Genomic DNA, 24,120 nt, shown 5'->3' with positions numbered 1-24,120 from the left:
CATGTTTATTTTTCTTTAGTGTTAATATTCCCTTTCTGTTTGTCAAGTAATTTACAGGACTTTTAAGGGCGATTTCTTCCTTAAATGTACTGTTCTTTCACAAACTGTTCAAAGTAATGCTTCCTGTTTGTGACTTAATGGTCTTACAACTATCTCCATATTTCAGTTCTTCTTCCTTTAGCTGCCCTTCCCCCACTGTTTTCCTTCCTTTAGCATCTCTCTGGCACTGTGACAATGACTCATATTCAAGAGTGTGTGACGGCTTTCTTGAGCCTGTTTCTTTGCATTTCATACTGGAATTTATGGTTTTCTTTAGAGAAAAAAAAAAGCATGCATCTGCAGATGGAGGTGGTTGGTGTAGTGGCCCTTCCCATGGGTTTGGACTCTACTGGATATAGGCCACACTCGCTGTGACTTTTCTGGGTTATCACAAGATAGGGAAATGGTGTTTATTTTCTCAGGATGACAAAGAAGCAAAGTGAACAGATTTGAAGGTGCTGTATGTTGGAGCTTGCACATTCATACTAAGGAGGCTCTGTTATCAGGTGAGCAAGCCCAGGCAGGACAACTGCGGGGTAAGGATTGTGGAGAGACCATCCCTATCATATTCCCCAGGCAAGAGGAATCTGCAGAATTCTGATGAGAACTCTTATGAATAACATTATTGCTTATAAACCCCTTTCCCTTTAAATAGATATTTGGAAAAAGTTAAAAGAAAATTTTCCTTTCTGATATCATTTCTCATGAGGTTTTTGTTCATAAATTTTGCTTCTCTTGTTCCCAATTTTATGACATTTTTATTGTTAAGTAAAAACTGATATTGTAAAAATAAATCTATTCCTAGTTTTCATAAGATACATTAATGCCTTAATTACTTTTCTATGGCTTTGATAAAGCACTTTGACCAATACAACTTAAAAAAAGCATTTAATTTGGGGGCTATGGTTTCAGAGGGTTAGTTTCCATGACCATTGTGGGAGTGGAGGCCATAGCAGCAGGCAGACAGGCATGAAGCAGTGGAGCAGCAGCTGAAAGGCCACATCTCGAGACTATCACAAGTCAGAGAGAGAGAGAGACTGGGGATAGTGTAAGACTTTTGAAACCCTAAAGCTTGACCCTAGTGAAACACCTTCTCCAACAGGGCCACACTTCCTAATGCTTCCCAAACAGTTCCACCAACTGGGGACCAAATATTCAAATGCATGAGCCTATAGAGGCATTCCTGACTTGAACCACCACAGCTAAGATATTTATCATGATTAATTTAGGGCTTGAAAATATACATATATATATATATCTGTATTTCTCTACATAATAAAATTACATATTTATGCATGATATATACAATTTATAGATAAAGTTGTATTTCTATTTCTGAACGATCTATCTGTAACACAGAAAAGATCTCTGTAATGATAAATTTCACTTTAAATCTCCTTGTGGTTTCACAGATAGAACAGTCAGCGAGACGTGTTTACACACAAGCCCAGGCTTTGGCTTATTATAATAAACAGAATCTTGTAAATGACATGTATTGTACCAATTCTGTACTTGTGGAGTGAATTGTGCCCAGGTGAGAAAATCTAGGCAAAATTCAAGGAATGATGTCAGACTCATAACTTACATCCCATGCTATATTGCATATTAGTGAGGAAAATGAACTATGTCTCGATCTTGAGACCCTCTTACATGATACTCTTACATGATACAAAATTGTGTGTATTCACTTCTTTATAGCTTTTATTTAATTAATGTAAGATAATTATGCTTATGAAGAGTTTTTAGATAATTACCAAAGACTATAGCTAGGAGTGGAAAAGAAAGGGCATAAGGCTATGTGGGAAGAACTTATTTTTTTTATTGTTTTATTTGAGCTATATATTTTTCTCTGCTCTCCTCTCTTTCTCTCCCCTTCTTTTCTACCTTCTCCCATGGTCCTCAATTTACTCAGGAGATCTTGTCTTTTTCAAAAAGAACTTTTTATAGGAAAGTCTTGGCTAGCTACTGGAAGAAGAGATAAAATACGCTTAGTCTAAATCTGTATTCAGGAATGTTTGGGCTGAAGGAATTGTTAGACATTAGCGGAGCACTGGAAGAACCAGGCACCTTCACTGTCTTTTCCTGTGTTTAATTTTGGCATTTGGGAGGGAGGTTGAGAAACATCTACTTAACTTTGGCAAAATGACTGTGTTAAGTAAACATTTTCCAGACTCTTCATATCAAAAACTTGCAAGCTCAGTGCTATATGAGACCAGAAAGGCATGTTTCAGCATCTCCTAAATATAAATCATGGATGTCTGAATGGAAGACCTAAAACAACAGCAACAAATTCCCAAGCAAATGTGTTGCTTTTAGTATGTGCTTCAGCAAGATGAATTGTAAGTATTTCATTTACACTTTAGAAAAACTCAAAATGTTTATATCATGTGAAACAGAGCTTAGTACAACACAGTCTGCAGATGAGACTTGGCCTGTTTTTATGAATAAGGTCTTACTGGAACACAGACATGCCCACTTATTTACATATTGTCTATGGGTTCTTTGGGCGCTATAATAGCAGAGTTTAGTAATTTTGATGCAGAGTATCATAGCCTGCAATGCCCAAATATTTATTATTTAACATTTTATAGAAAATATTTGTCCACTTCCCGACATAAAGTGAGATCAATAATTATATAGATATCCGTCACGAGCCGTCATTACAGACCTGCATGATGTCATTGTTGCTATCTTTTCCTTCAATATTCTTGGATCCCACCTTTCTGGGATAAACACAATGAAACGGAGGGGGACTTCTCTCCTTGTGTACCATATAATAAATGCCATATTTTTATATGGTTTTGCCAATGTATTGACTTTCCTTAGGTTTTTTTTTTTTTAGTGTCATTGGATTTGGTGGCCACATGCCAGACAGCAATGGAGAAAGTGATGCCTATTTGATGACTGTCAGTTGAACAAAAGTACCAGTCCTTGGAACTTGATGGAGGCTGGAATATGAGAAAAGCAACGAAAACCACAGAACAGCATCAGAGACTGAGGGACCAAGCAGATCTTGATGGTTAGTGTTTATCATTCAGTAATACAGTTCAGCCAAACTCCTGAGATGTCCAAGAGACAAAACCTAACCACACTGTAGTGGAATGAAGTTTTGGAAAGAAATGAAATATTTTTAAATTTGACTTAAACAATCTGATTGCTTATAAGGAAATGAAATCAGAATTGCTTTTGAATCATTAGGAATATGCGAGAGGATATATCTCTAACTAGTTCTCTCTTCTTCACATTCTTGGTTGTTACATTTATTCTTATATAAAAGGTGGTAAATCTGAAAACCAAGTACTGTTCTCTAAAACTTTGTAGGGAATCAGTTCAAAAGACCCTTATTGTACAGGATACACCTTGAGAACAAACCCCCCAATTGCTGTCATAAAGAAAGACCAATTTCTGGGCTGGAGAGATCACTCAGCCATTAAAGATAGGCTTACAACTAAAAATATAAGGCAGACCAGTTGCTAAGAAAGTATAGCAAAACCAAAATACAACCATGTTGAAAACTCAGTGTTCAGTGCCTGGAACGCATTCATGATCTTCTGTGATCCAAAAGGCTAGGGTCTGAAGCTACAACCGAGAGTACACATTCACAGCAGCCTCTTCGGGGACTCCAATCCTGCCACACAGTGCTGAGGCTCAGTCTTTCTTCACCATCTTTTCAAATCCTGGGGCCTCTACTACAACTGAGAGCCTTCACCAATGGCTACCTTGTTTCTATTTAGAGATTCCAATCCTACCAAATGATGCCAAGCTTCAGCATTTTTTTATTCCTCTTTCAGGCCTGGGGTTTCCACTGCAATAGAGGCTGACCCTTAGCCATGGCTTCTCCTAAACCTCAGCTGCTCTCCATGACTCCTAACCCTGTAGCTGCCATGTTTCCAAAACCAGTAACATGTAGGAGAGTTTCACATATTTACCAGCTTTGGCTCCCTGCTTGAGGTGCAGCCTCAACCCTCTTTGGGCTAGAGCTTCTGTGTGCCAACCCCCCAGACCCCTGCTCCCTTCAGAAAATACTTCCCAGATGATGTCACATTGGCAATACTGATTTCTTATTGATTACAGCTGATTTTTCAGCCTCAGATAACCAACATTAATTGCCCCAGTGAAACAAAGGCTTCACTTCAGTGATTTTGGTCTCTTGTTAATCATAGCTGATTATTCAGCCTCATATGACCAGAAACCACAGAGTTACAGTTCAAAATATGACACAAATAGTTCTGATAGCTCTTTTCCATGAGGAGGAAGCCAGTAAAGCAGTACTCCTCCATGGCCTCCCAATAAGTTATCAGTTCTTGTCTACAGGTTCCTGGCAGGAGGTCCTGTCCTGGTTTTGCTGAATGATGAACTTACAAGCTGTTAGATAAAACAAACCATTTCACCCCCAAATTTATTTTGGTCTCGGTGTTTTGTTACATCAATAGAAACCCTTGTGTACCCCTGGACTACCTACCCAGGGGGAAGTGCCACCCACAGAATTCTGGGTCCGCCCATGTCAATCATTAGTCAGGAAAATGCTCCATAGACCTGCCTACAGGCCAAGCTTCTGAAGGCATTTCTTAATTGAGGTTCCTTCTTCCTAGATGAGTCTAACTTGCGTCAAGATGACAAAAAGTTTGGTCAATTCTGGTCAATTCAGAATCTAGATGTAAGCATTTTTTTTTTAAAGAAATGAGGTTCTATTTTCTGACCATTTTGGTTCATCAGATCAGAAACTATGATTTTTCACTTACATTTTCAAAGCATAATCTAGGTACACACCCAAGTGTGTGGATCACTATTTGAAAAGAGAAAAACGATTACAGTAGAGCTGTTGACAAAATTACGACTGATACAGTGTTCAATACTGAGCTAGTGCCTAGCCAAAATGATTCCAGAAAAGCTGATTTATTGTAACACATTGGAAACCAAGTGGCCTAGGGCTTTGAAAACGCCTGTGGCAGGAAGACCTCAAGACAGGCGTGCTAATAAAATGGGATACGGCATGACTGCAGAGCTCTTAAAAAGCCATGGAGAGAGCAGCTTCTGCTATTCAGCAGTCTGTGGAAATTGGTGGCACGGGGCAGAGGAGGGGAGGAGGGCATTTGTGTTAGGCAGTTTACAAGCTGGGGAGCCCGAGTTCCAGGCAGCAACAGATATGCTGTCAGGTTGTGAACAATACTCATACAAACATTTCTCAAGATGATAAATTTCTCATTTCACACACATGTGGCAAACGACGCACCAGCCTCATTCTCTTGGAGTATGGGAAGCTACGACATCCTTCAGTAAGAATCCTGGCAGTGTCAGGAGTACTAATATGCATTAGAAATACCAGCAGCAAGTGTTTGCTTTCTGGATGGATAATTACATACAAAAGGGTGGCCAGCTGTTCTGCTTCTCCCAGAGGAGGCAGGCTTAAGTGGGAATACCAGAGATGTAGGCAGTGTAAGGAGATCCTATCAGACAGGAAAGTCTTGAGATGCATTCTCTAGAATGCATTCCCATAGGAAGCTGAGAAATGTCCTTCCCAGAGGGCTTTCTGCTGGGGTACTGCCCACGCCACCAACAGCACTTCACACAGCTCTGACAGAGTCGCCTCATCCAGGGAAGCAGATGTGTAGCAGTTTCTAGCCATAGATTGCCAAGCTTTGCAGACTTGGAGGGTAAGGCAAACAGAGCCTGCTGGGTTAAATCATCCTCTGAAGGCTCCCCCTGGGGCTTCCTGACAATCTAAATTATAGTATGCAACCAGGCTTCTTTGGATGGTTAAATAAGAGATGTTCCAGGTGATAGATTTCAGTGGACTTCTTTTACTACCAACTTTTGGTCATTTCATTACTTCTTAGAACTACCACCGAGTTCTAATGATGGATGAAAGCTAGCTACTGTGGCCTGGCAGCTCTGCCCCAGGAAGCAGGCGTCTAAGACTCAATGGGTTCAGAACACCCTTTTCAAATTGCAAAGGGGGAATGCTGTCTGGTTAGATTTCCCCCCAAAATGTAGGAAGATAGAGACAAGATTGACAGTCAGATTTCCTGTCATCTTTGTCTCTTACCCACCCCTGTACTATGATCCTCTGTTACAGAGAATCTGCTCTATGCCAAGGACTCAAGTATATTTTGCTAATATAACTAGTTTTTTTTTTTTAAAAAAAAAAAAAAGAAAAAAGATCCTGGAATCCTAGAAGTGAACACTAGTATGCCCAAATTCAAAACTGTCATTTCTCATATTCAGAATGTCAGCGAACAGGGAAGAGCTTCCAGCAAAGTAAATTTTGGCTAATAATTTTTGCTTTCTTTTATATTTGTCTTAGTTAGGGTTTCTATTGCTGTGAAGTGACACCATGACCATGGCAACTCTTACAAGGAAACATTTGATTGGGGTGCTCACTTACAGTTTCAGAGGTTCGATCCATTATCATTATGGTGAGGATCATGGTCGGAATCATGGTTGGATTACCCACTCCAAAAAAGCCACACCTCCTAATAATGTCACTACCTATGAGATTATTGGGACCAATTGCATTCAAACTACCACATTCTACCCCTTAGCCCCCATAAGCTTGTAACAATATTGTAATTTAAATTTTATTTATTTTAACTCCAAAAGTCCCCATAAACTATCACAGTCTCAATGATATTTTAAAGTCCAAAGTTCAAAATTTTTTCTGCCAATGAAATTAATCTAAAACTCTTCACTTTAGCCTCATGAAGACTCTTGGGACAAGGGTCAAAAACAGTCACTTTCTTCACTAAAATATTGTAGACGAGCTTTTCTTTTTGGACCACCAGCTCACAAAAACTGACATGGAGACTTATTAATTATGAAAGTTTGTTCAATAGTTTAGGCTTGTTTCTAACTAGTCTTATAACTTAAATTAACTCATATCTTTTAATGTGCATTTTTTTATGTGGCTCAGTTTCCTTTACTTTATAATGCCCATGCTTCTTGCTCTGCATCTGTGGTGTCTCCTGGCAACTCCACCCTTCTTTCCCACCCTCATCCTCTGTGCCTGGGAATCCTGCCTAGCTATAGGCTGCTCAGATTTTTATTGAACCAATCAGAGTGACACATCTTCACAGTTTATAAAAAGATCATTCCAAAACAAAATATCACAAGACCAGTCTCCAGGCTACATCTTAACATTCTTCTCCTCTGAAATCTCTAGATCCCCACAGTTTATTAAATTACATTCAGCACTACTATCTTCTATGGTCTTACTAATATGGCTCATAAGACAGTGTTGAAAGCATTAGAGTGCTTTCCTAACCCAAACTTCCAAAGTCTATATTACTCCAATAGAGTCAGGTTTATCACAATAACATCCTAGTCCCAGGTACCAACTTCTGTCTTAGTGAGGGATTCTATTCCTGTGAAGAGACACTATGACCACAGCAGCTCTTATAAAGAAAAACATTTAATTAGAGTGGCTTGCCCACAGTTTCAGAGGTTCAGTCCATTGTCATCATAGTAGAGACCATGGTGTGTGCCGGCAAACATGATGTTGGCTACATCTTGTCAGAAGGCAACAGGAAGTTTACTGAGTCACTGGTAGGCTCCTGAGCATAGGAAACCTCAAATCCCACCCCCACAGTGATACACTTCCTCCAACAAGGTCATACCCATTCCAACAAAGCCACACTTCCTAATAGTGCCACTCCCCAGATTATGACGGCTCACTTTATTCAGACTGCTACAATATTCCTGTGTAGAATTACTGAGTGACATATTTCTAATTTTGCTGCTATTCTGAAGTCTGGCGGAACTTAATTATACAAGCTGATTTCTTCCATATCTCTACCAGTGTCTTTCTCTCTATGTCAGAACATTCATTTAAGCAGAATTGGCTCCAGGGCATTTGCCTAACATAGTCATTTCTTGTCATAAACTTGCCTCTGGAAGCTACTTGACCTGTCTCCCTCAATTTTGACAACATTTAACTCTTTTATTTTCTAATTTTTATTTGATTTTCTTTTTGATCTCTTGACTATTTATAGGGATGACTCTTAATTTCAATAGTTTAGTGATTTTTATTATTTTATTTCTGCTTTTGAATTTTTTAAGCTTAATTTTATCCTGGCTTGAAACTTTGCATTATTTTCTTTTAAACTACTAAGTTTGTTTTATGACCAATGATGTAGTCTCTTCTGGCAAATGTTAAATCACATTATAAGAAAAAGTTATTTTATTTAAAATAATTATTTTTATATTCAAAATTTTATTTTTTAGAAATATTAAAAATATTCTTGTAGTTATTATACTGAACACGCCATAAATGATGGTTAGATCTACTTGTCTATGGTATTTTGTTTCTCTATTTCTTTATAAATTTTGTTTCTACTTACTTATTTATATTATTGACAGAAGGGTTGAAGGCTCCATTTATAACTTCTTCTAATAAACATTTTAAATCTTTATTTATTTGTTTGTTTATTGCCTTTGTGCCTGAATATATGCATTGTACCCCATGTGGGCAGGAGCCTGAGGAATTCAGAAGATTGTTTGGGATCCTCCAGAAATAGAGTTATAAACTACCTCCTTGCGGCGCGCAACTCTGCCAGCAGAGAAGACGACCACAACAGGATTCTTCTTGGAACGTACTTTATTGGAGCGCAGAAGACTGAAGATAAGATAGAGGCGAAAAGACCCCGAGCCCGACCGCGCGGGGGAATATATACAGTGCCTGGTCCGCCTATGATGTGTCATTGCTTGATTGGCTCGGCCCACACTGATGCAATTGCGTGAGCAAGACGTGTGAGCAATTGATAGGTGGATTCAAACCACTCTTGGGCCGGTAGCGAGCGTGCGCAGAAGTTGTTTACTACTAGGGACACTAGCAAATGGCGGCAACGGGCTTAGTGCCAGACCCTGTGAACATGACAGCTGACAGGTGCGCAAAGCGCCTGGCGCGCAGAGCGCCGTGGCGCGCTACATCGGAACATGACAGCTGACAGCGCCATGGTGCGCAGAGCGTCTTGGCGTGCTACACCTCCTGAACAGTGGAAACTGAACGGGTACTCTGTAAGAGCAAGAAGCACTCAACTGCTAAGCCGTCTTTTCAGCCCCTTCTATTATTTTTGTCATCCTATCCTCAGTTTGGGGCTTTTATTTGTTGTTAGGTATTGCACTTACTTATGATTTCCTTCCTCTTAGTGTTCAGTTACCTAATTTTTATTCAGGAGTATGACTATCCTCCCATTTATGTAGGTATGGGGGGGTCTCTACATTCTCTCATCTTTAGTGCATCCATAATTCATTTCTTTAAAAGAGCTTTGCCTGGAGAGTTCACAGTTGGGTCTTGTTTTTAGCCATTATATCAATCTGTCTTTTAATTGGTAATTTTTGAATGTTTAATTTCACATAATTATTTTTATATTGGATTTAGGTTATATTTATTGGATTGGGTTATATTTATAGTTTTGGATTTTCTTTGCTGCTTTTCCTAGTCTGCTTTTCGTTTTAATTCTTCTTTTCCTCCTTTGAGTATTTCATTTTGATTTTTTTTATTTATCTTGGGTTTCCATTTTTTTTTTTTAAAGATGAATGGAAGTGGACATGAAGATAAACCACTTTGAGATTTGGGAGTGTTATTCTCATCTGAACGACCTCAGTTAGCGAGGAGTAATTAGAATCTTTATCTGAGGAGTGCTTGTTTAGGAAGTTATTAAAGAAGATGACAATAAAATCTCCCTAAGAACACCTACTTTAGAGGATGAGAATCAGAATTAAATGAATACTTTGGAGTCACCTCAAGTCCTCTGATGTATGATCAGGTTGTAGCTGTTTGAAAGAATAGGATGTAAAGTAAGAACAAGAGAGGAGTATTGTCTGCTGTGACACACTGCTGGTGTTTGGTCAGTGCTAAAGAGAATAGTCAATGTGGAGAGCTGTGTTTGCATTCATACATTTGTACACACCATAAGGTAATGTGGCATTATGAATACAATTGGCCCCCATAATCTCATAAGTAGTGGCATAATTGGAGGTGTGGCTTTGTTGGAATAGGTATGACCTTGTTGGAGGAAGTGTGCCACTGTGGGAGGAGGGCTTCGAGGTTTCCTGCCCAGTGTCTCAGTTGACTTTCTGTTACCTGCAAGTTGTAGGACTTTCAGCTATTACCCCAGCACCATACCTGTCTTTATGCCACCATGATCCATGCCGTGATGATAGTGGACGGAATCACTGAAACTACAAGTGAGCCACTCCAATTAAATGTTTTATTTATGACAATTACCCTGGTCATGGTGTCTCTTCACAGCAATAAAGACCCTAAAATAGAAGTTAGTACCAGAGACTGGGATATTTCTGTGATAGGCCAGAATATGTTTTGTTCAGAGGAATTTGGTCTTTGGTACTTTGGGTTAGGAAAGCAGTGGAATGCTTAAGTACCGCTTAATGGGTCATACTAGTAGGAACATGGAAAACAGAGGCGTTGAGAATTATTTGAACTCTTGAGGACTCACTCAGGAGGATTCAGGGGAGAAGAATGTTAATATGTGGTCTAGAGACTAGTGATATTTTGGGGAAGAAAGTGGCTGCCTTTTGCCCTTATCCCAAGAGTCTTCCTGAGGTGCAAGTGAAGCGTTTTGGATTAATTCCACTGGCAGAAGAAATCTCAAAACAGCCCGGCACAGATTCTGTCATGTTGTTATCAGTGGTAACTCTAATGAAGCTGCATAATGAAAAGTATAAAATGAATAAGCTGAGCTGCAAAATTACAAAATGTAACTTTTGAGGAGAAAAAGAGCACCAGAAAGTGAAATGGAGCTAAGTCCTGTGTTCAAGGAAATAAATGGTTTAAGAAATTGAGTAAAGGGGGTGGTGACCTCAAGGCAAAATTCAATCCAGCTAAGTTTTTAACTTTTCAAAAGGAATTGAAGAAAAGCTTAGAGCAGTATCTTGTAGTGTGCACTTTAATCCCAGCACTCAGGAGGCAGAGGGTGGCAGATCTCTGAGTTTGAAGCAAATTTGATCTACTCAGCAAGCTTTAGGACAGCCAGACTTAGGCAGTGAAAGACAGAAAAGATGAAGTTGGAATTAAATGAGGGGGCCATGTTCCAGCCTCAGAAAGTAGCAGAAATTGGCAGCTTCAGCCACACAGTTCTGGTTTTAAATTTAAGAATAAAAGAAAGGAGTTATGGAACAATGCCGCTGAGGCCAAGCATATGTTAGGGGTATTCCTGGTGAGAGGCCTAGAAGAAAGGCCATTACATGAAGCAGTGAAATTGAAGTCTAGATTGTCTTGGAGAACCCAAAGTGTTAGAGATGCCAGAGTTGTGGGATACCTGTCAAGAGAGTGCCAGTAGGGAGAGGACCAAGCCCAAGAGAAAGAAATGTGTTGCAGTCAAGAAAGCTGAATGGGGTTGGCGATCTGAAAAGCATTTTGATATCAGTCAGGGAGATGGAGATTCTATCATTTACCCAGCTGGTTTTTGGTCTTGCTTTGGTTCAGTATTTGCTTTCTATGTCCCCTTCCCTGCATTTGGGAATGTTAATGTGTATCTTGTACCATTTTATGTTGTAAGTATGTATTCTTCTTTTTGATTGTGGTTTTTACAGGTGATAACAGTTAAGAGCGTGCATGAACTTTAAAACATTGTTGAGACTGTGATAGTCTATGAGGACGTTTGGAGTTGTACTAAATGAAATTTGCATTATGATATTGTTACAAGCTTATGGGGGCCAGGAAATAAAATGTGGTAATTTGAATGCTATTGGTTCCCCTAATCACATAGGTCCTCCTAATCACATATTAGGAGGTGTGGCTTTTTTGAAGTGGGTATGCCTTGTTGGAAGACATATGCCACTGTGGGGGCAGGCTTTGAGGTTTTCTGGGCTTAGAATACTGCCTAGTATCTCAGTCAACTTCCTGTTGCCTGCAAGATATAAGACTCTCAGCTTTTATGCCAGCACCACATCTGCCAGCACATCACCATGCTCCCCACCATGATGATAATCGACTGAATATGTGATTGTAAGCAAGCCACCCCAAATAAATGTTCTGCTTATAAGACTTGCCATGGTCATGGTAGCTCTTAACAGCAATAAAAAACCCTAACTAAGACAGGTAATATTTGTAAATAGCTAAGCAGTTCAGTGTTTGACATCTAGAATTCACTCTTGGTTTTCTGGACTCCGAAGAGCCCAGGCAGCTCCTTTCCTCTGCCTCTGACATATACATCATGTACAGCTTATCACAGAATGGAGCATGCCTGAGTCTATTAACTTGCTGCTGCTCTTGGTGCTCATTACATAGTTCATGCATCTTCCACATGGGGGTTCTCTATGGAAACCAAGGCTCTACTTTCATCCATGGCCCCTTCTGGCTTCTCATAGTGCTGAGCTTCAGTTGCTCTTCATGACTGCTTTGACTTGTACCTTCCATGCCACCAGAAACTGGTACCAAGTAGAAGATTCTTGTACAATATCAAATTTCCCTTCCAGCCTGAGTTGCAGACTTTGCCATCCTCTGGACCACAGCTTCCGTACATTGGTCCCCCAAAAATATTTTCTACAATATTTTCCCTCATAATGTTCATATCTTGTTAATCATAGCTGATTCTTCAGCCTTAGCTGACCAGAAACCATAAACATCCCTGATAGCCTTTTTTTGGGAATCACAGCTCCAAACTCCTTCTCCCATTCCAAATCCTGTCCAGATATTTAGCTGATAACCATGGCCCCTCTCCTCAGATTCCAGGCCCCGCCCTTCAGAAAGCCCGCCAAGGGTCAGCTCCTCCCCTGGAGATGCTCAAGACCATGCCTACAGGATATTTAAAACCTGGTCTTATTATTTCCACCTGATATGATTGATTGCATCGGCAGAGGAACCCAATTAATTACTGGTAATCAATACCTGCCAGTCTTTGTTTCCCTCTGGAACTTCTTAAACCAGGCCTCCAAAGTTTACATCTTTCTCACCATTCCTATCTTCTAAGCTCTGTAACTGTTTAGAAATCTCTGAGAATTTAATGGTTTTTCTAGCTTACAACCCCAAAGTCCTGCCACAATACTTAGTGACAGGAATCAGAACATGGCCATGGTGGACAAAGGAACATGTCTTGCTAAGTAGGGCCAGTCCTCAGGCCACTGAAAGGTTTAGACCACCACCAGGCTGGTCTCTCCCCATTATGTCCACTAGCCTGGTGCCACTGCTTTGTCCAAAGACCTGGCTGGCAGCATGGAGATGCCACCGCTCCTGCTGCTTCCACTGCTCACTCTGCTGGGAGAAGGAGAGTGTGTGTGTGGGGGGGGGCATAATGCTGACTGTTGCCTGCAAACATGATGGCCAAGCCTGGGATACCAGCAGGGTTACCAGCACAGAAGGCAGGGTAGTGTACAGCCTCCTGGAGCTTGTGCTACCCCTGGAAATGCTGCCTGACCACAAATCATTCTGACTCTCAAGGCATGGTCTTGAGCATCTCCAGGGGAGGAGCTGACCCTTGGCGGGCTTTCTGAAGGGTGGGGTCTGGAATGTGAGGAGAGGGGCCATGGTTATCAGCTAAATATCTGGACAGGGTTTTGAATGGGAAAAGGAGATTGGAGCTGTGATTCCCAAAAAAAGCCTATCAGGGATGTTTATGGTTTCTGGTCAGCTAAGGCTGAAGAATCAGCTATGATTAACAAGATATCAACATTATGAGGAAAAATATTCTAGGAAATATTTTTTGGGGACCAATATACAGAAACTGTGGTCTGGAGGATGGCAAAGTCTGCAACTCAAGCTGGCAGGCAACAGCAAGATATACAAGATGATGAATGGTTTATTTTCTGGATTAAGTCTCCTTGAAAGTCTTCCATGGTCCATGCTGCCGCCAGAGGCCATATTGGTGTCCCAGGTCCATACTGCAGTCAACAGCCATATTAGTATCTATGATCTGTGCTGCAGTCAAAAACCATGTTGATTTCTGTGGTTCTGGCAAATGCCAGAGACCATATTGATATCTATGATCCATGCTGCTTCTGACTGCTATGTTCACGGAAGTTTCTTTTGTTGTGGTATGGATAACTACAAACGTAATTGAGAATGAGAGACATTGAAGTCTTTTGTGCTAACCCCTGCACCCCTCCCCCCCCAAAAAAAACCAACAACAACCAAACAGTCCAGACAGAAAGCTATCGAAAAGAATCCTTACTTCTTGCAGGGGGTTGAGGCTGGAGAAGTACTCAATTTTCTTTTAGGGACTGACCACTGGGAATTGGACCATGCTCCAATGAGTATATGGACAACACAATGAGTATATGGACTTGGTATTGTTTATTTATTTACTTTATTTCTTCTTCTTCTTCTTCTTCTTCTTCTTCTTCTTCTTCTTCTTCTTCTTCTTCTTCTTCTTCTTCTTCTTCTTCTTCTTCTTCTTCTTCCTCCTCTTCTGTAGTGGAGGCATGAGGGTTGACCTGGAAGGAATAAGAAGTGTTCAGGTTACATTGTATGAAATTCCCAAATGATTAATACAAATATTATATTGGACAGAACTGAGTTGAAGATTTAATTGAAGATTTATTTTCAAAGACTGGGTGCCTTGTATATGACTTAAACATACTGGGATGAAACTTGAACTGCCTGATTTGAGACCGCTCTCCCATTTAGTTCTTATTTCCTCGAGGGTCACTTTGTCACATCTCTGAATGCCAAAGTAGTTTACATTTCAGAGGGGTGCTTTGAGAATTAAGTTACTAACGACAAATGTGTTTTGAAAACTACCAGACATCACAACAGTAAGAGTCACTGATCATTCTGCACATATGACATTAATGACAAACTCTGTCCACAAAATTATCTATCCACCTGAAAAAAGTTTGATTCCTGAAACAAATATTTCATGATATTAGACACAAAGAAACACTTCACTAGGATCTGCAAGAGATAATAAAAACAACACAAGCCCTGCAGTTTTGAGGAGTGTTTTGGGGATGCAGTATAGATGGGGGACCCAAAACATACTCCCCAGATTCCCTAGAATAGAGTTGGTAGAGATGGGTTTCTTGGAGGCCCAAGTATCTAAGATAAAAGACCCAAGATAGACAGACAGAGCTCTGATTTGGTGGAAGCTCCCCATTCTTCTTATAAGAGATTCAAGAAAGATGCTTGAAACAAGCAGAATTAGAGATGGTGATTTCTGAAGTTTAAACAGAGCTTGAAACTTTCTTATCCAAACAACCACTATCCCTCCCTCCCCCCCCCAAAAAAAACATAACTCTTGGGGCATTAGACTGATTTCTCAGATGCCCCAGTCTCTATCAAAGAAAAAAATGTGAGTCCAGACAATGCTACCTGATCTGGCCAAATTAAACTGAAAAGAAATACCCAAGCTTGACGCGTGTATCTGTTTAAATATTTCGCCCATCTCTTTTTCGGTTGAGATTGTTTTCTAATACTGAGTTTTTCAGAATTCTGTAGATAGTCTTGATATACGTTCTTACTCAGATATGCGCTTTGTAAATGACTTTTCATATTTCATTTTCTGAATAATTTTTGCAAAGGGCAAAAGTTCTTATCTTGATACATTTCAACTTGTCAGTGCACATACACAAATATTAATTGCATCTTATTTGTAATAGTCAAAAACTATAAATAATGCAAATGTTGCTAGCAAGTTTTTATGTAACTAAATTCGGATATATTCATACAGTGGAACACTGGTTAGTAATGCAAAGAAAGGAGATACTTACATACACAGAGTGGATGCATTTCAAAATAATTATGCGAAGTGAAAGAAGCCAGACTCCCTTCTCCTCCAACACAAAGCATATGTAGGATGTGATTCCATTTATATATAACTCTAGAAAATATAAGCTAGCATGAGGTGACAAGAAGCAGACCTGTATCCTGGGAAGAGAGATTGGATACGGGAGCAGAACTCAGTCATAAACAATCTATGTAAGGGTATGCTACGAGTTGGTAGATATTTTTATTATCTCCATGGTGATTATTTCATAATGACATTGCATGAAAATTTGTATATATTTAAAACCAGACTATGTGCTATTTATTGTGTGTGAATAATACTACAATTAAGCTCTGAAGTCAGTTACTCAGACATTCTAATCATAAAAGTCAGATACAATGAACAATGAAAAACCATGCTAACCTCAGATTTCCCCATGGCCATATTTTACTTTATTATCTAAGTGATTTTTATGAAATAACCTGACAGACTTTTAAAGTATATAAGCATCCCAAGCTCACAGACTCCACGAAGAGTTCTCTGAAAGAATAAATAAGAGTTTACAAATTACTGTGAGTGTGCTACCTGGTCCATATACTCCAGATTGATCCCAGGACACATCCTGGGATGAGTTTTGGAAAACAGTGTCCCTCCCTATGACAGCACATTTCTACTTAGAACAAAACAATCCCCAACTTCCAAACCTCCTTGGGTAGAGAAGAGTCAGAAAAGTCCTTCCTATAAATGAGGTTTTTCCTCACCTGGAGCTCAAATCTTCTGGAAAGGAACCACGTCTATGAAATTCAGTTCATGTAAGTTAAGGCCTAGAAGAGTCACAGTAGTGAGAGGCAGAGACAGTCACAACCTAAACAGCTCTATTTGATCTATTGGATGCTAAAAAGAAGTTGGTGTGATTCAGTCGTACCATCTGAGAAAGCAAGAGCATTATGACAACTGGGCAGATACTGACTCCGCATGCCCAAGTTTCCAATAGCTCACAGTTTTTTTTTGTTTGTTTGTTTGTTTTTTTTTTTTTTTTTTTTTTTTTTTTTTTTTTTACGCTTTCATTGGTTTACTGATTTCTTCCTGGATGGAATCCAAGTACATGTGCATGGAAGGTAAAGCCTTTGCCTCAGCTCTCCCCCAGTCTGCCAGCCTGTTTCCTGCATGATCTTTCCAGTCAGTCATAGTGAAGGGTTTCCAGATTTCACATGTGCTGAGTCTTCTGTCCCAACACCTGTGTCATTTCACTCTTCTGTAATACTTTAGTCCTTCATAAGCCCCGAAAGGAATGATGTCATGGATTTGAAAGTTCAGCACCCTAAAACAGTGGCATTTTATGGGCTGCTGGGCAACACTTAAAGTCCCTGAGAGAGAAAGAACAACCCTGAAGAGTTAGAATCACACTGCGAAGTGGTTTTTCAGTGGTGGAATTTAGCAATAGAACATTGATTGACTGATTGATTGTCACATGCAACATATTACATTTTATCATAAAGTGCAGACTGAGACAGGACTTTGTGAATAAAAATTTAAGCTATAATTTCACATTTTCAAGGGCCACAATGAATCTAAACCAGGCTATTTGGGGGAAACCAAGTTTTGGTATTTAGTACATGAATGCTTGTATTTTTCAATTATAACTTTATTAAAAGTATAAAACATTTTAGAGTAAGACACTCAAACATTTGCAGACCTTAAAGCTGTCTTGCACTTGGCTTGAAAATTACGGCCTTACGTTAGAGGAACAGGCTTAAACTGGAATCAATGGGCATTCAGGGAATTGAGCAGTGTTGCTTGATTTAAGCCCAGGTCTTTCCAGTTTTGAAACTCTGCTCTCTTTCCATTGCATCACTGCTCCCCAGCTTTGCAGACTCACCCTGAGGAGTTACAGACAGGCATTTGCACAGACCAGAATCTCTAATTAACAGACCAGAAAATGCGCTGGAGGAGGCAGAGAGCAGAGGCCAGACTACTCCACAGTCTGTAAGCTCCACACTCCTGTGAGGCGTGCCAAGCCTGGGCAAAAGCTACCTTCCAGGGAATCATTTGCTGAGGCCACAATTAACTGGACTTGGGCAGCTTAAGAGTGATAACAAGGGCAGGTATTTGACCTCACCCAATTACTTTCAGGAACAGCCGGTATCAAATGCATCTGTGAGGTACCTTCACTTCAATAGAAGCAGAGAGCTTCTAAATGAAGTGATTGTACGCAAGCTTAGAGGAAATCTGAGCCACTGCCAAACCTCAGGAGGATAATAGGCATCTCAGCACAGCCACTGGAGCTATGTAAGGCTAATGCACAGATGCTGCGGGCTTGAGCCTGGCTAAAAACACAGGGAGGTTGCATGGTATATTAAAGTCACTGAATTTTACAGCTAACATCTGGCCTTGAGGACAGCTGTGGTCAGATTTAGTGAAAGACTCCAGTGAAAAACAGTCAAGTCAAATATTTGAGCCTCTCCCATTTGCACTAAAGCAATTTGTTAATCGGTCAATCTGCACTGGGACTAATGTTTACTGGTTTCATTTTACTCCAGGCAAGAATAAACTTCACAAAGGGGGTCAGACAATATCCTTTGTGTCTCATGGCAGTCTTATTCAAAAAGCACCATCTTTTCTTTTTGGAGAAATGTGTATTTTATTTTTTAAGAAATTACGATTTTTAAAATCATGATTTTCTTGAGAGTTTCATAGATGCAGACAATGAAATATGATCACATGTACCCCTGTGTTCCCTCTTCAATGCCCCTCCATAACACTCCCCCAGCCTCATGTCCTTTTCTTCCCTGGATAATCCATTAAGTTCTTAGTGTTGCCCATATGTGCATGGGTATATGGTCACCCACTGGGACAGGAGACATCTACCAGTGGTCACATCAATTAAAAGCAACAATTCTTCACCCCCTCCAAAGCTAGCCACTGCCACAGCTCCTCAGTAAGGGGTGGGGCTTGGACTTTTTCTTTAACAGAGCTCAGGTTCCAATCACAGGAGCAATTTAGACAGAGAGAAAAGCGGGTATGAGTGATCTTCATCTAAGCCAGTTCCCAGAGCTTTAAGATATTTGAACAAACCATTTATTTGGCACAAATATAAATTCATATCATACTGCATGTATGCAGACAGCTGAGGATTTTATGCTTTGGGGAAGAGAGCTGCAGGTCACAGTGTGTTTTGTACTCTGCAGTCTGTTTCTAATCTCTCAGAAAACACAACATGGATTTAATGTGACCCCGAAGAGCATAAGGAAAACAGGGCTTGCCCTCTCACCCCCCATTTGAAGCTTGTTGAATTTCCCCAACCACATTTGAAATGAATCAAGATGGTTAACAGCTGCCTCACTTATTAGAAAAACTCTCATTTTAATGATAAATAAACACTTTGTCCAGGGAAAGATTACAAATTCTACCAATCCAAATGTTTGTGTTTCTTGAGCAACTTAGTCATTAAGCCAGAGGCACGAAGCATATTCTAAAACATCACCCTAGAATCTATCTGTAGACAAAGAGTGAGGAGCAATTAGCTAACACACTGTAGACATCTTCCCGTCCTCAAGCGCTAGCTGAATCATCCACTGTGGAAAATGTTGGGTGTCCTCGACTTTTCCCAGGTGCCCACAGCTACATGGTACAAGGGGCCGGGAGTACACCTCCACCAGCATCTCCTTCTTGCTAGGACTTGGAAGGGACTACCAAAACCATTTCATTGTTTTCAGTAAGAGCATTTTCTGGTATTTGGGGACCAAGTTGATTCAGAGAGGTAGGTCATTGAGAGTTGTTAGGATATTGAATCTTTGAGGAGAGAATGGGTTTCATATCGCTCACATGGACTTTTTCCTAACGCACAATGGAACTTTGGCACAGCTTTTCTGAGTGACTGCACTGTTCCCTATAGTACATTTAGTGAGTAGGGTGGTTCTGTCAATTTAAGATTATAATTGTTCTATAAATACCAGAATGGGCTAGAAGGATGGCTCAGTAGTTGAGAGTACTTGCTCTTCTTTCAGAGGACACATCATTGGTTCCCAGAATCCAAATGGTGGCTTACGACTGTCTATAATGCTATCTATCCCAGTTCCATGGGATTTGAGTCCCTTTCCTGGTATCAGCTATCAGGCATACATGTGATACACATAGGTCTTACAGGCAAAACACAGACATACATATATGAATGAATAAATAAGACAGAGAGAGAGGGGGAGAGAGAGAGAGAGAGAGAGAGAGAGAGAGAGAGAGAGAGAGAGAAGCAAGCACTAGAACAATGAAAATCTTGTGTTGGAAGTTAAATCTTTCTCACTGGAAGTACTAGACCCTTTTACACACCACCACTCCTAGAAGAAGCATTTGAGAAGGACAAAGGATTATTATAGAGTGACTTTGGTCTATGGCTATAATTAAAAACAATAAAAACTGACATTTAAATAATAATCTTCAAAATTGATTTCACTTCACTGTGTAGTTCATGTTCCCAAACAATATTGTGATGGAGAAACAAGATCAACACGGCTAGTCCAGAAAAAAATTGACTAGATTTTCTTTTTCAGTTGAAGGAGGACAATTATAACCCACTCTAAAGTTAAGGCAATTGTTTAAATTTGCTAACATGTGGACTAATGCAACCACGGAGTCTTAAGGCATCAAATCTAAAGCTCTTGGAAAAAATTAAACTGGAAACTCTTACTATGGTATTCCTCAGAAGGTTTAATTGAAAGAAATTCTATGCCTTATGTGAGACAGCACAAAGAAAGTTGGATGAAGTAATTTTACAGAAGCGTTATTAAAACAATCACTCAACTGTTGTGCTGTAAATTTTTTGAGGAAAAGATTGTTCTTATGTTATTCTGTATCTCCAGTACAGAGAATAATAATGGGCATATTAGATATTCCTAATTAAGTTTGTAAATGATTGATTTAGTGCCCTAGCAAAACATTATTATTATTTTTTTTCTTAGAAAAATCCAAAAGGAAAGTGGGAACGACAGGGGACAAGCATAACATTTCCCCCAGTATTTTAACTTGATATTATCTGTTGAGCATCACAGTTTATGCTGTTATGCCTGGCGTTGTGGTGATAAGAAACGTAAACACAGGCCTCTTCTAAGGAAAAAATGTGTTATGAGAGATGTCTTAGTTAGGGTTTCTATTGCTCTGAGAAACACCACGACCAAAAGCAACCTTGGGAAGAAAGAAGGAAACCTTTACATTTTAGAGTTATAGTTCATCAACCACGGAAGTCAGGGCAGAAACTCGAAGCGGGAATCTGGAAGGAGGATCTGAAGCAGAAGATATGGAGAAATGCCACTTGCTTGCTCCCTCCTCATAGCTTGGTCAACCTGCTTTCTTATACAACTCAGGACCACCTGACCAGGAGTAACAATACCCACAGGGCGCTGGGCCCTTCCACAAGAATTTTTATCAAGACAATACTCCACAGACTTGCCTACAGGCCAATCTATGGAGGACACTCTTTTCAACTAACTCAGTTATGTCTAGGTTTTTTCATGTTGAGCAACCAGATCATGAGACATCCCCTGTAAAGTTTGAACACCAAAAATCTGTAGAGTGTCAGTGTGAACTGGAAGGAGCTCACTCCTTACTAAGGCAGCATAAAGGAGCTAAGTGGACTGGAAAGAGAAATTACTTGTTTTCAAATTCTGGAACTGAGGAAGAGGTAAGAAAGACACCAAAATATTTATTTGTGGGTCTGCTGCCTCAAGTTCATAAAGAAGTTTACCCATGGGCCATTTTACGTGTGGATATGCTACCTCATATTCATAGAGAAGTTTATTAATGAGTCAACTCACATGAGACCTTCCATACCTCAACTTCACAGTAGAAAATGCCTTGGATTTTAAAAATATGTATTTTATTATTCTTTTTATTGAGATTATAATAAAATTACATCATTTCCCCATTTCTTTTCTTCCCTCAAACTTTCCCATATACCCTCTCGCTCTCATTCAAACATCACATCTTTTTCATCAATTATTGTTACATGCACACATGTATATGTACATGTACATGTATTCCTAAATATAACCAGTTAAGTCTGTATAATATTTCTTATATGTTTTCAGGACTGACAATTTGGTATCTGTTAGACATGTGTTCTTCCATGGTGAAGACTATTTCTCCCACTCTCAATGTTACTTAGTTGCCTTTGGTTCTTTTGTGTAGTGTTGAGGCAAAGTGGTCTTTCTCCCATACACTTCGGCATGTCTTTTATTGTCCTTCTTCAGCTCATGTCTAGGAAGTGAGATTTTACAAATTTAGTATCATACATTACTAGACACAACCTCACAGAAAACTTCCTGATTCTTTAGTTCTTACAATCTCTTAGCCCCTCTTCTGCAGTATTCCCTGAGCCTCAGGTACAGGACTTATTTTGTAGATGTATCCATAGAGTCTGCACTCCACAACTGCTTGGCTATGATTTTCTGTAATGGTCTCCTGCCTGCTGTAAAGAGAAGGTGTGAGGACTACCCTTCTCTGTGAGTGTCAGGACACATATTTAGAATGTACTTAGCGATTGCGATGTTTTACTAAGGTGATAGTTGTAGGTTCTCCTTTAGGCTCCATGACTTCACCAGCCTTGGTTAGTTGGCTGGGTTTCACATATCAGCCTGACTTCTCTCTTAATGAGCAATTTCCAAGCCCAGTTATAGAGCTGTTGGTTACTACCAAAATACACATGCCACTACTGCACCCTTACGGTTATCACACCATGTTGGTTGTTGTGTGTTTTAGATATCATAGCTGGTAGGGATGCTGATTGTTTCCTTCCTTACATGGTACCTTCTTGTAGCATGAAAGCTGTACTCAGGAGGGAATTCAGATCCATTGCATCTCAGTGACCTCTGGGTCCTGTTTCTGAAGTGCAAGCTGTCTTCAGCAACAGGGACTTGACATTCACCTCTGGAAGGCAACCAAAGGCAGTAGCAGCAGTCTTCAGTTTTGGGTTCTATCTAATTCTAATGCTTCCTTTTCACTCAACAGATTGCTTCTTTAGCTCTGCAGAAACTTTTCAGTTTTATTAAGTCCCAATTATCTATTGTTGCCCTTAATTTTGGGCAAATATAATCTTACTCACAACTATATAGTATAATATACTGCCTATTTTTTCTTCATTTGGTTTCATGTACAGTTCTTTGCTGCATTTAGTCAGTTTTTGTGCATGGTGATACACACATGTCTACTTTCATTCTTCTGTGTGTGGATGTCCAGTTTTCACAGCACCATTTGTTCAATATGCTTTCTTTTCTCAAGCATATGTTTATATCATCTTTCTTAAATATTGAGTGTCTAAAGTTTCATGAAGTCATGTTTGGGTCTTCACTTTTGTTTCATTGGTCTACATATCCGTTTTTATGCCAGTACACACACACACACACACACACACACACACAACTTTAACTCTGTAATGTATCTTGAGATATGTAACAGTAAACTCTCAAGCATTGTTCTTTTTGTCTTTTTGTTCAGCATTGTTTTGGCTATCCAGTGTCTTTTGTAATTCCATATAAATTTTAGAATATATTTTCCTATTTCTATAAAGAACGAGATGAAAATTTTGATTTGGATTGCATTGAATCTATAAAAGGCTCTTAGAAGAATGATCATTTTCATAATCTTATATCTACCAATCCATGAGCCTGGTATGTTTTTCCATCTTTTTCTTCAGGGATCTAAAGTTTTCATTGAAGAGATACATCATTTCCTTGGCTAGGTTTATTACTAGATATTTTTGAGGCTAATATGAATGAGAATGTCTATGATCTCTTTCTCTGTATGTTTGCTGTTGTTGTACAGAAAAGATACTGATTTTTGCATAGATTCTGTTTTCTGCCGCATTGCTGAATTGTTTACCAGAGGCATAATTGTTGTCCAAGTCTATGCTAATTTTTTTTAAATAGGTAAGAAGATCACTTACTAATAAAAATTACTTGAACTAACAGCAAGTAATAAAAAACATCAAAATTATTAATATGAACCTATTTACAGTGGCTTCATCAGAAGCTGCAGACTGTGTGGAGACAAGGTCTGAACTAAGATATAGTACACGGCATACAAAGAGTACCACAATCCACAGGCAGGCAAACATAGGTTTGAACCAAGATGGGGGACCAAATATGACCCAGGGTAAAGGTCTATAGGCACATGGAGTGATTCACATCTTGTATTGACTTCAGCAGAAGTTTCTGATTCAGGAAATAGGTTACATTGACCCAGGTTAAGCCCACAGAAACACATGATATTCCACAACACACAACACAAACTGAAGGCCCAGATAGGATGCTCTATCTGGTCTAGGACAATACTTGATCCTCATAGGAAAACTACAGAGGACAGAAGCCTTAACCGTACTATGACTTAGTCCTCTCTTGACAATTATAAGCAATTCCATTGAAAGAAGAAAGGAGAT

The sequence above is a fragment of the Chionomys nivalis genome, chromosome 13 (assembly GCF_950005125.1).
Source record: "Chionomys nivalis chromosome 13, mChiNiv1.1, whole genome shotgun sequence".
NCBI classification, from domain to species: Eukaryota; Metazoa; Chordata; class Mammalia; order Rodentia; family Cricetidae; genus Chionomys; species Chionomys nivalis.
This window is presented reverse-complemented; position numbering follows the sequence as displayed.